Genomic DNA, 12759 nt, shown 5'->3' on the forward strand with positions numbered 1-12759 from the left:
AGATAGTTAAGTGTAGGCTTTGCGGCTACAAATCGGAAACTCTTTTACATTTACTTTATAGCTGCCCAATGTTGCTTGATTCCCAGTGATCTTTGTTAAAGCCACTCTTTTCATCTAATGGTAAACGGACATGTAATCAGGCAATGAACAGGATTTTTAGCACCATGGTGCCCCTTGAATTGGCAAGAATAGGCAAATTCTTTAAAGCTGTCCAGGACTCGTTTACAAACTCACAACAAAGCAATGAGATGATCATGAATCGATAACTCATGGCTTTTGTACCATGGACATTAGGCATTGTCGAGTTTGGTCATTTTGCACTGTCTGAGATGGACTTGGTAAGGTATTTTATCTCTTTTACAAAAAAAATTGGATCAATTATAACAGACTGCAAATAGTTGAATTATCCGAAATTTAATAAATCTGCTTGTATTTTTTGAGTTTTTTTTATTTTCTTGGGTGCTATGCGTTAGTTATCTTACAGGGTCTTGTAAGGAATTACAATTCTCTGTCATTTTTGTATATTATGTCTTTTTTTTTCTATTTTTGTTCAAGTTTTATATTGTCATGGTTTTAAGTAATCTATACAATAAATTTTGCATTGAAATGGTGGATTTAGGTTGACGCCATTTGCATTTTTACTGGCTTTAGGGCAGAGGCCTGAATGTAGGCGGCGGGTAATGGTGACAGCTCCATCTTTGATGTTAGTGAGTTAAGGAAATGAGTACCATTGAGAGATCTATTTACAGCTGGTGCTACTGTTTATATTGTTATTTACAGCACCCAAAAATAGACAAACTGCTATTGCAAGCAAGGGCAAGTGGATATTACTGTTATCGCTATCTTTATTCTTAGTTTTACATTTAGAGAAAAAAAAGCCTCCACTAATAGGGATATGTAAATCCTACAGGAGTAAGCAAAATCAAAAAAGTGAAGTCAAAGTATGTATACATTGTTAAGGTCACAGAAGACCAAACCAGAGATGGCTTTGCATTGTGCTACTCAGGCCTTTTCCTTGGGACTGCAGACTAGTGAAGACAAGTTTAATCAATTTTGCAAGGACTGATTTTGGTTTCAGTGCTGCTATGCCTCGAGCACACATGAAATATCCTTATTTTGATAGCAACGTCATCATTTCCCAATCCTCTTAAATCCTTGATCTCTTCTTTATTCTTTTTAGGGAAAAGATGATGTGATGACAAGCAAAAAAAAGTAACAAATGTGAGCTCTGTATATGAAAAATAAACAGGCCATTATCATCATCATATTAGCTTTATTTCGGTTCCATGAACTATAAAGGTGCACAGTGCATAGGACATTATACATACATAAAAGGACCATAAAACAAATCATATCCAGATATCAATATGCATTTAAAAAAAGAAAAGAAATTCCAGTCATAAAACAAGAATTGGCACATACTGCTCCCCAACTAAATCCTAAGGCCAAGAGACAAAAACCTCAACAAGAGAGACCTTAGAAAAGTGCTCCTATACGGATCGCTATATCGCCCAAATTGTATTTTTATTTACATTCATTCATACATTTGGTCTTAGTTTTGAGATTTTATAAAAATAAAAATTAATCAAACATTAAAAGCACATAAGTCAAATATATACACGTTAACGTCCGAATTGATTCAAAAAGCTAATTAATTAAAAATAAGTCTTAAGATAGAATTCATTTCTATCTTGGCCCCATGCACGTATTATTAAAATCAAATGCCAAGTCAGCATAAGCCTAGTCTTCATCACCAGAGAAGCCTTCTTTTCTAGCCAATATAAAATTGTCCATACCTATTCTAGGAACCTTTTCCTAGCACACGATGTGGAAAAGAGATCTAGATACTGTGAATACTATTGCGTGGTTGATATCGTATTTCAGTATTCTGAGGGGATCTAGGTGGTTAGGGATCCCTAGGTTCTGACAGATCTGCACTATCCACATTTATCTAACTCTTTTATATGCTGGGCAAAAGAAAACTACATATGCTTCGGTTTGTTCTGCTGTACCACAGAAGGGACAATTCTGATCGATTTCCCTCGACCAGACACTAGTAAAATTGCGCAGGGGCAGCGAGCCATGTCTGAACTGCACATACAACTTCCTGGGTTGTACTGGCTGGATCTCATCTAAGAAAATCTCATATCTATAAATCTCTTTAAGCTGTATGAAATTCTTCGTTAGAATGTCCTCTGTTTAACCTGCATACGAGAGGACAGTCTGGGAGCCCTATAGCAATCCACAAGTTTCTTCTTGGAAATTGCCAGGGAGGTTATTAAAGGGTCATCCCATAAAGAAACTGGTCCTCTAGTAGTCAGGGTGTCCCTAAGATGAGAAAACCACGGTAGACTTTTGGCCCCTGATTTCCCCAGAAATTCTTCTAGAGCTTGTCTCTATGGAGTGAGCTATCGGGTCGACCAAATTCTCCTCCAGAAGAGGAGAGGTCCTAGGGCAATGGACTCCGAAATGGGACACAAACCTAGATCTAGTTGGAGAAGAGTCAGTGGGGTGCAAGAAGGAAGTGTCACTAAGTCCCTTTTGAATTTGTTTTTTACCAATACAATGTCTTTGACTGACTTGTGCCCCCATAGTTTTGCCCTGTAAGTAATGGCTCCCAGACATTGGGTTTTGCATATTCCCATCAGGGGGCTAAGAGGCTTAGAAAGTGAAGACCTATACACTGTACTCAGGCCACCGGTACTCTGTGCTCGTTTCAACCTCTGTTTCACCTAGGTGAAAGGCCTAGTTTGTGTGCTCTTTGAGGGTGATCCCCAAATACTCAAATTGCAACCCTCTCCAGCGGGATTCCGTGCAACGCCGGGCTGGTTCTGGTGGAATGCACCGAATTAAAAACCATAAATTTTGACTTGGCAACAATAATCTCAATGCCCTGCTCGATTTAAAGAGTTAAACCAATCGAGTATCCTTTGAATCCCCAGGGGAGATTTTGGTAGGAGGAGGGTATCATCAGCGAACATCTAGGAAGAAATTTTGGTGGAACAAGAATTGGGAGTGTCATTGTTACTGACCTCATTTAAAGTATCCACTAACCCATTGATGTACAAATAAAATAGGGTTGGGGTCAACACACAGACCTGTCGTATACCCCGAGTTAACGAAAATGGTTCAGAAAGCTCCCCTAGTTTCCTAAATCGATCCTGCGCATAGTTCGTCTCATGAAGCCTCCTCATGATATTACAGCGGTAGGTGGGGACGCCCATGTTGGATAGAAAAGACCAGAGTTTGGTTCTCTGAACTAGGTCAAAAGCAGATTTTTAGATTGCCGAAGATCAGATACAGACTGCCTCACTCCAGCACCACTGTTTTCCAATAGAGGAGTTAGAGACAGAATGCCTGGTCAATGGTGGAAGTTCAGTTTCTAAAGCCTGCTTGTAAAGAGTTAAGAGCATCATGGTCCTTTATCCACTATTGTAGCCGTTCCAGGATGACCCTTGAGAAAACCATCTGCATCACATCTATGAGGCGAATGGGCCTGTCATTCCCCAGTAAAATGGGGGAACATTTCTCATACACAGGGATTATTTCAGCACCACCCCAAGTCTCTGGGATACACATACCACCCAGTACAGCATTGAAGATGGCTAGCAAATAAGAGCCCCAGGCAACAGGTTCAGAGAGATACAAGTCCCCAGGTTTCTTATCGAATTTAGGTGCCTTGTGAGGGGAAATGCTTGAAAGAGCTCTGCATTCTTCCTCTAGAGAAACTATGGGGAAGTCCTCATTTGCCTGTATACCAACCTGGTTCAAGTCATATGATTGAAGATCTACCTTATTCACTGCTACTACCTCCGGGGGAACCAGAACATCATAAATTGGACGAAAATGATCATTTAGGCTTCGGCCATAATGTTAGGCACTAGATTGTTTCTCCCTTCCTAATTGCCGAAGGTCACTATATTACAGAATGCTTTTGGATCTTTCTGTTTAAGATCCTGTAGGAGGGACTCCCATTTGGCCATGTCCCAATCAATCTCGGCCTGTTTGGTGGCATCCTTATACATGATTCTAGCACTTCTGATCCAAGTTTTGTCCTTAGATTTTATTTATATTATTAGGATAGATTTCGCTTTTCTACAGTGTCCGTTATACCAGGATGGAATAATTTTTTTGTACTCTCTGGACCTTACTCCAGCATAAAAAAGGTCCCTCAGTGTGGCTACACACCATGAGTGGACCGCGGCCACTTCCTTGAATCTATTTCCTATATTTGTTGCATGCATGCAAGCACTCAGGTCCTCCAAGGCAGTCCCCAATATGTTGTAAATGATGGAAATAGAATTGGGGGACTCCTGTATTTTGGCTCAATTGATGTGTCTCCGTAATGTTGACAGATGCAATCTAGCATCAAATGGGTCCCTGTGTTTCCCTTGTATATTCCTTCCCATCTTGCACTAGCAGTTCTAAGACCAAGACATTATGGTAGCTGTTATGATGTGGTAAAGTAGCAAAATCTAGAACCGAGGCCCACATTTGTGTGTCCACGAAGACATAATCAATTTTGAACTCGGACCCGGCCCGATTAAACATAGGGTTGCTACATTTATCTGACATTGTACGCCCGTTGCAAGCCCAAATTGGCAGATTCGATGTAAGAGTGTAGATCTGTAAAGCTAAAGAAGACCATTTTTAGGGGTGGTATAGTTGTAGCACCTATTGCCCACTGCCTATCTTCTTCTTCCAAGGCCTCGCTTGGTCTAATGCCCAGTGACTCAAATTGGCAAATAAAATCACCCCCTATGATCTTAAGGTCGTGCCATGGGAGTATAGACAGGAGGACTGATGATTTCTCCACTCCTAGCGATTCTTGGCCCCCTACTTACTGTTCTTGAGTATATATTAAACAAAACTAAAGTTCTAGCAAAGGTGAATTCCAGCAATACACACAGAAGGTCAGGGACCCCGTCTCAATCTACCTTGACGAACAACCTCAATAGGTGGCAACCCAGATAGTAAACCCCCCCCCCCCCGAGGATCTACCTCTCCCTGCGAACACAGCAGGTTTGGGAAAATCCCCATAACCAGGTGATCTTAACTCCGGTTTCCTGGAATAATATTAAAACATATTTGTCTATGACTGCCCCCCAGTCACTGCAATCTAGCTTGTTTCTAAGGCCCACCACATTCCAAGATGCACCTTTGATGGATTTAGACAAGCTTTTGGTGTCTAACAGAGCCCTACCGGCTTTTCTCGCTTATCCACCCTGGGCAGACACCCCACGTTATTAATACTGGTAACATAGCTCAAGTCTGGAAGCACTTGTGTTGCTCCAGCCCTTGGAATCAACCTCCTCCTCCTATCTCCCTTATTCATATTGGGAAGGCCTTCATTCTTGGGACAGGGTAGCTCAGTGGCTAAGGTGAGGCTTCCGTTAGGCTCTGCTCTACCCACGGTGCATCCTAGTTGGGCAATGTTCTTAGCTATTGTTGGGTCATCCCCACTTTGGGGGCACTCCCAACAACCTAATCTGGTGAGGTTCTTGATTGTAGATCTCAGGGCTATGAACTCAACATGGTCATGGAGACAATCCACCCCATCTAAGACCTCAGATCTGTTGTTTACAGGTATAGCATATCTACAGGGGTCAACCATATGAGGGGGATTTTGGGTGAAACTGGGAACAGAGGGCATGGGCATTGTGCAGGGTAACAGAGCCTACGTAGGGGAGGTCTATAAAAATAGCCCAGTGGGAGGATAGACATTGCTGATTCCTGAGCCTGCAATCAATAGATCTATTAAAAACAAATCTGATACCAATTTTGAATCCCTAAAATTGATGACAATGCAGTCCCCAGTTTTGTCTATAAAGGCTTTTCCCAATCCAGGAAACCCTCCAGGTTAGATAATGTCCCCAGCTCTAGGGAGGGGAAAACATCTGACCCTCGAGAGCCAATGTAGACATTTGTTTTTGAGGCCCTTGTGAGATTCTCTCTGGTTACCATTCAGTCCCGGGACTCTGGTTAGCACTGCAACGTAAGTACATGTTGCTGGAGGTAGATTAATAACAGATAGCTTCGCTGCAGCACCCCTGGAGACGTGCTCAAACTTTACATTTGCTTTGCTGGTAGGTCTATTGGCAGGTGGTCTCAATTCCAATGACAAGCCCTTTGGTCTGTTGACTGATTTACTGTTAGACCCTTCCCCTGCACTGAGGAAGCACAACCCCACAGACTCAGCAATTGGTATTTGAACAGTCTTGCATCCTGCTTCCAAGTGACCAGGTTGTACTACAAATTGTGTGAGGTTAGCCTCCCCTTACAACTGTTTCAGTAAGTCATGTTGCATTGAGAGAGGGCTCAGTTCTTTGCAAATTATAATTTTGATCTTCTCCAGAATAGTCCATGTAAAATCCTCCAGCCAAGGGGAATGCGCAACTTCGAGTGTTCTATTTGAAACGCCGGAAGATGAAATGGCCTCCTCAGATCCGACAGCACCGTTTTTAGACTTCAGTGCGCGCTGTTAGGTGGGCTTCTTTTTAACTGCCCCCCTAGAGGGTCCTCTCTTTCTGTGGGGACTGATATGTTTCCCTTGGGATCCTGTAGTATGTGAATGGTTCCCTGGGTCCTCCTCCTCTGTGGGTCTGCCGCGACTAGGTGAGGATATATGCAGATCAGACATACCACCAATAGAATTTGTAGTCAACGACAACCGTCTCTCAGTGAGTTCTATCTCCGTAGCCACAACCCCTATTGGTCTTTGTAGCATCTTATCAATGGAAGATGTTTTGGGAGGGATCAGTGTTAGCACTAATATCTCTTGACAGGTCTTCTTCCCCATAGGTGTGCCTTACAATTTGTTATTCGACATATTAGATGTTATTAGTCTGTGAGGTCTCTCTGGATATAAAACCGTGGTCCACCAGTCCAGGGGATTCACACAGAGTTATCTTTCTTATCTTTAATGATCTTTTGATAGCGGTAGTGTCAGGACAGTATGACACTACACACTACGCACTGGAAGCGGGGATCAAACAAAGTGTATTGGGAAGGGTTGGTCACTCTCACTTTGGCTCATATGGGGGACACAGATAGAAGGCGGAGTGGCCCAGTGTTACGTGCTAGGTGGTCCCTGTGATCTCTGTGGTCACTGCTGGGTGGTGAAGGTCTCCCCTCCTCTCTCATTGATCACCCTTCTGTAAGGCTTTGGTAGTTCCTCAGCTCTTCTGTTCTTCAGCAACAGAGTACAATAGAGTTTAGCCCAGGGAGGGCCCCTCCCTGCCACAGGCTAGCTCGACCGCCTCCTTGGACAGGATGCCTGTGGAAACCTCACCTCTGTGGAGCTGTTGAGCTGCTTCTGGCCATAACGCCCGTGGCAGTAGATGCCAGGTTCTTCAATCTCCTCGGCTCCTCAGCTTGCAATTGGGTCAGCCGCTGCCCAGGATCATCATGGTCTGCATGGTGTGTCTCAAGCACCTGGAGCTCCGAAGCAGTTGCAACCGGGCCGGGCCAGGCAACCTGTGCTTCCACCTCCACTGAGGCCCGCAGCCGCCACAGACTCCGCACTCACTCCAAAGGTCAATATGCAACTTGGAGTTTTAAAAAAAAAAAAGTTTTTATCCAAGCAGCGCAAAGTAAAACTTTCAAAGTAGACTTAAAGTCCAGAATGTGTGACAACATTCAGCTAGAATCCTGCGTTCAGTTTATAAAAGTCAGTTGTGCAATAAATATGCGTCCTGGTGTGAACGCATAGTTCTGAATAAAATTAACTGAAATGCTAACCAGCAATTATGTTTTTAAAATGTGGATGACTTATAGTTAGTGAAATAGCTGGCTGATCTCCCTGGCTATGGGAATTGAGACATGACAACTACACTGTCATAAATTATGGGTTTTCTTTTCATTACAGGTGGATAGTGTATCAGCAGCGAGCAGACAATTTGCAACTCAAGAAGACTGTCAAGTCTAGGCAACGAAGTACAACAAAGGAAGAGAAGCTGTGACTATTGCAGTGGCGACCCTCAACGGACTAACCTGGGACCATAACAGTTTTCTGAGGTCATTAAACACTAATTCTGCATGGGTAGAAAAAAGTGTGCCTTTAATAGACTTGAGAAATCTCTAACAATATACAGTAATTAATGTGATTCACTGGCATACTAAGTCTCTTAGGGGCATAGGTATCAGTGCCTTGCAGTGCTGTAGCATCACTTTTTGAGACGCTCCAGCAGAAAAAATCACAAAATCATATTATTGACATCATGCAGTGCACAAAAACAATCCTGCCAACAACACAGGTACACTTTTACCATGATACAAAGGTGCCTGTGCTGGTGCTAGGCTGCCAAAACCACGCCAGCACTGCTGAATAGGACAGTAATGTACCATATTAGATAAATACGGTGCCTTCTTGCCCTTTCACAAGGTGACTTGCTGCGTTTTACACCACAGTCCTTCCCAGCACTACGATCATACCCTTCACACCACAGTCAAAACCTCCACACCAAAGCAGACTCCAAGAGCGTGATTGTCATTAGTGCTGTAGGTGTGGTGGCATCAGAGCCTAAGGATGTGAGGGCTTCACTCCACTCCAGTTATGTCTATATTTCTCCAATCCTGCAGCAGTACATGTCATTCTGAATTTAACACCACAGTCTTGGTGTGCACCCCATTTTCACACTCTACTCATGACATGTGCACTCCTACCCTGATGTGTACAGCCTAGCTCATTGTTAAGCATACTAACCCTGTGCTGAAGCACCACATTCTAACTTGCAACTTTTTAAGCCTGGTCTGTAGTACATCAATCCTGACTTGCATAACCCACCTGAACCATGTTGAACCGTGTAAGTTAGAGCTACACCCAGTCCTTCCCTGCACATCTCACATGTGCCATGCAGCACCCCTTTTCCTCTTGCAATCTAGCATCTCATGACGCCCCACAGCACTCCAACCATGTCATCCAAACAGTTCCCTGTAGCACACTTTCATGCGCAACAGGAAACACCTTAAATCTGCTCTGTTGCATCCTAATTAACTTTCTACCATATTGCCCTTTCAACACATCTTGCCCTACATCATACCAATTCTGTTTACACACTGCTGTCTAGTCCCATATTCTTACCCCTGTGAAAAATCCCCATCCTACTGTTCAGTACCACAATCTTTCCAAGTACCCCCAATCCTCTCTGCTGAACTGTGGTCTGTTTCAGGATGGACATGACCTATCAGTTCAGGCTGAACTGCTCCCTTGGAGCAGTGCCAAGACTGATTTGCAATGGCTGGGTCCAAATTGAAGTGGTATGGTGTGCAAAATAACAAATTAGATTGTGGCCCGAGTAATTACCAATTGCTGAGATTGAGTCAAACATTCCATCCATCACTTTTTGTATACTTTAGTGTATCATCTTAAGTGGGTCGGAAGTCATCCACTCTGGCCGCTGCACCTCACCTCTCTACACACTTTAATAGTAACACTAATCCTGGATTGCTTGCGTTCTGGTTCAGGGAGGACTTGGTCGGGCTGTTCGGGCTGGACTGTTTGTACTGGAGCAGGGTCAAGAGTAATGTGCAAATGGCTGCATCCAAACTGAGGTATCATGGTGTGCAAAATAACAATGGATTGGGATGAGGCCTGAGTAATTACCACTGTTGGGGTTGATTCAAGCATTCCATCCATCACTTTTTGTTTATTTTAGTGTGCAGTCCCCTCTTCTTCCTCTGCACCTCATAAACTTACTGTTCTCAACCAAATCCTATCCTTTATACCCCATTCCTGATTTGCACACCAGATACCTCAACATTCAGCACCGTAATCCTGACCTCAAGTCCACTGGGACCACATTAAATCAGGCAGGACCGCACATAATTTGCTGAAACACCTCATTCTCTCTTATAGCAATAGGAATGTCCATGGCCTACCCTTTACTTTTTTAGTAAATAGTACACAGTGGGGAATATTCTCAAGAACGTGCGATAACCATCGCAAAAGTTACTTAACGCAACCTCCAACATCGCAGTCTATCGCGGGAAAATTACGCCGAGTCAAATAAGCATTCTCAACATGGCGGCACCATGCAATATTCCCCAGATAACGCGTTAACTGGCCGCGTTAAAATCAACGCCACGCCGCAAAAATGCAAAATGCGAACACAAAAAAAGCTGCAATGAGGCCAATCGCGATTCAAAAATCTGCGAAAACCAGCTACATGCCTGCAATTCACACGCGTCGGGCGGGAACAATCACCATAAAAGTAGAAAAAAAACTGACAAACCTATGCCAAACAGCCAAGCACAGTGTATGTTGCAGGAGCAAGTACAGAGGAGGACCAGAACCCCACAAGCCCCCCGGAGGACCTGCATGAGACCTCGGGGTCAGGGAAGGGCAAGGAGAAGAAGAATAGGAAGAAGTGCTTCAGTCTGCAGGAAAACAGGATCCTGATAACGGAAGTGGTCGAACACCATCAACAACTGTTCGTCACCTCTACTGTGTCATTGGCAACAAAAAATGGAATATGGCAGCCCATCGTGGACAAGGTGAATGCAGTCGGAGTGCTGAAGAGGACAATGGATGAGGTCAAGAGGCACTGGAATGATGTCAAGCGCAAAACCAAGCTGAAACTCGCCAACAACCGGAAGGCAGCAATGCAGTCTGGAGGTGGCAGTGCAGTGCCACAGGAGGAGCTAGACGACATGGAGGAAATGGTGTCCACAGTCATCAGTGGGGAGACGATGGCTGGAGTCGGGGGACCGGACACTGCTCAACACGACCGGACACAACAGCAACAGGGTGAGTAACGACCAGGGACTGGGGTGACCGGGGGAGATGGGCACAATGGCACACATGCACAATTGAGCTGAGCACATCTGCGAACAAACCATGCCCCAGACCCCAACTCCCACCAAGAGAACAATGTACCCAAGTATGCTACATGTCAGCACAGTACAAGCACAGAAGTCAAAGGCACACCGCATGAAAGGTAGGGGTGGGCGGAATTTGCGTAATCGCGTTACGCAAATCTCCGCAAAACGGTAAAAAATCTCCGCGAACACGCAGAAATTCCGCGAACACGCTGAATTGCTTGTTCGCGATGCTTTTTTCCTATTCACAGTTGCTGTTTGCGTGCTCGGGTAGAAATATCTCGCGAACACGCATTTTGAGAACGCGAACAAGAAAAAAATTCGCGAAGTCGCGGAAAGCAGAATTTTGGGCAATTTCGCGTTCTCCGCGGAACGCGAAATTACCGAAATTCCGCAAATTCCGCGAGCGGAACGGAATTTACCGCCCAGGCCTAATGAAAGGGCTAAGGGGCAGCAAAACAGAGCAGCAGGGGCCAACCTCTGCTGCAGCACACACACATGACATGCAGAGCACATCAACACTGACAACAAAGTGGCGCAAACCGAAACACGTCCACAACAGAACACAGGACACAACTTGCGCATACTGGGTGTAGACACTGACCAATCACAAGTGGCATTGCAGGGAAATGTGAGTAGGCAATGTACAACTTCAAACACACATTCGTGATGTTGTCGAAATGTCCACTGTCCCACAGCAAATAGGCAGCCCCTCCAAAACAGCCACGATGTACACAGTCATTCAGTCTGTATGTGCACATGTACAATCCGACAACACACATGTGAAAACATTGTCAAACTGCATCTCCCCTTCACATTGCAGAGGGACAATAAACACCTCCTGCAGAGCAGCCGAACCTCTCTTCTCTGATGACGAAGAGGACCACCACAGCTTCGACTCCGACGCCCTCTTAGAGTTCATTGACCCTCTCCGCAGCCCACCTCCAGGAGCAGGGCAGCCCAGCTGCAAAGGGGACACCCCACCCCTGCACAGACCACACAGCTGGCAGCCCCCACCACCACAGCTGCCTCCCAGGACCCCCACGAAGAACACATGGCCTTCCAATGCCATGTGTTGGGATGCCAGGAGCAGCTGGCAGAACAGGTGCGGGTGGGCTTCGACCACATGGCAGACAAACTAGATGCCACACGTGGGGGTCTAAGTCCCATCAGGGACCACTCACAGTCCCTAACTGACACCCACAGTCCACTCCATGCTTTCCAACGAACCATGGCTGACATCGCCAGAGTCCTGACTCTGAGACAAGAATGACTGTCTAGTCCGAGTGGCTCCAGCGAGCTCACCCGGGAGTTGGGACTCATGCAGAGGCTCATGGAGACCATGGAGTGGGCCAATGCGGAAAAAGCGGCTGCCACGGCCACACACCAGCGAGAGGTAGCTTGGTTCCATAATGACCTCAAAACCATCCTCACGGCATCGCTGCTACGAGGCCTCGCGCCGATGCATGCTGCTGCTACCACTACATCCACATCTCCGCCCCCTGAATTGTCAGTGCCACACAGTGCGGCAGAAATTCCACCTCCGGCCCCTGAGGTGTCACTGCCACACAGTGCTGGAGAAAGGCCAGCACCACCCACATGTGAGGCACATGAGACAGCAGAGGACGAAGATGCGGATGAAACCGGGCCAACATTGTAAAGTGGGCTTTGCATGGTCCTGTACTGCTCCAGATGCAAGACTCCACTGAATGTGCATTAAACATTCTGAATCACACAGATGTGTTGTGTCTATGGTCTTTCAAGTGTGGTAGTATGGACGAATGTTGAGTCGGTGAATTCCACTTACGTTCATGTGGCTCATGTCGTTGACTAGGGTCACAAGGTGACACATTGCCGAATGTTGTCAGGGTGGCGCCGACGCGACAACAGCGACACACGCATTTGTTACTTCCTTGTCCAGCCCCGGACAGAACAATGTCC

The 12759-nt window shown here is 45.4% G+C and overlaps 1 long non-coding RNA gene across 1 annotated transcript in view; it reads left to right on the forward strand.

Moving 5' to 3' along the window:
* The window catches only part of LOC146864071 (uncharacterized), an 86528-nt gene that overhangs the window by 57941 nt on the left and 15828 nt on the right, over positions 1–12759 (forward strand). Inside the window, exon 2 of the long non-coding RNA XR_014976606.1 lies at positions 7868–8016. This is a non-coding gene — a long non-coding RNA (uncharacterized LOC146864071). The remainder of the gene's footprint in view (positions 1–7867; positions 8017–12759) is intronic.

Source organism: Triturus cristatus, chromosome 2_1, assembly GCF_964204655.1.
Source record: "Triturus cristatus chromosome 2_1, aTriCri1.1, whole genome shotgun sequence".
NCBI lineage: Eukaryota > Metazoa > Chordata > Amphibia > Caudata > Salamandridae > Triturus > Triturus cristatus.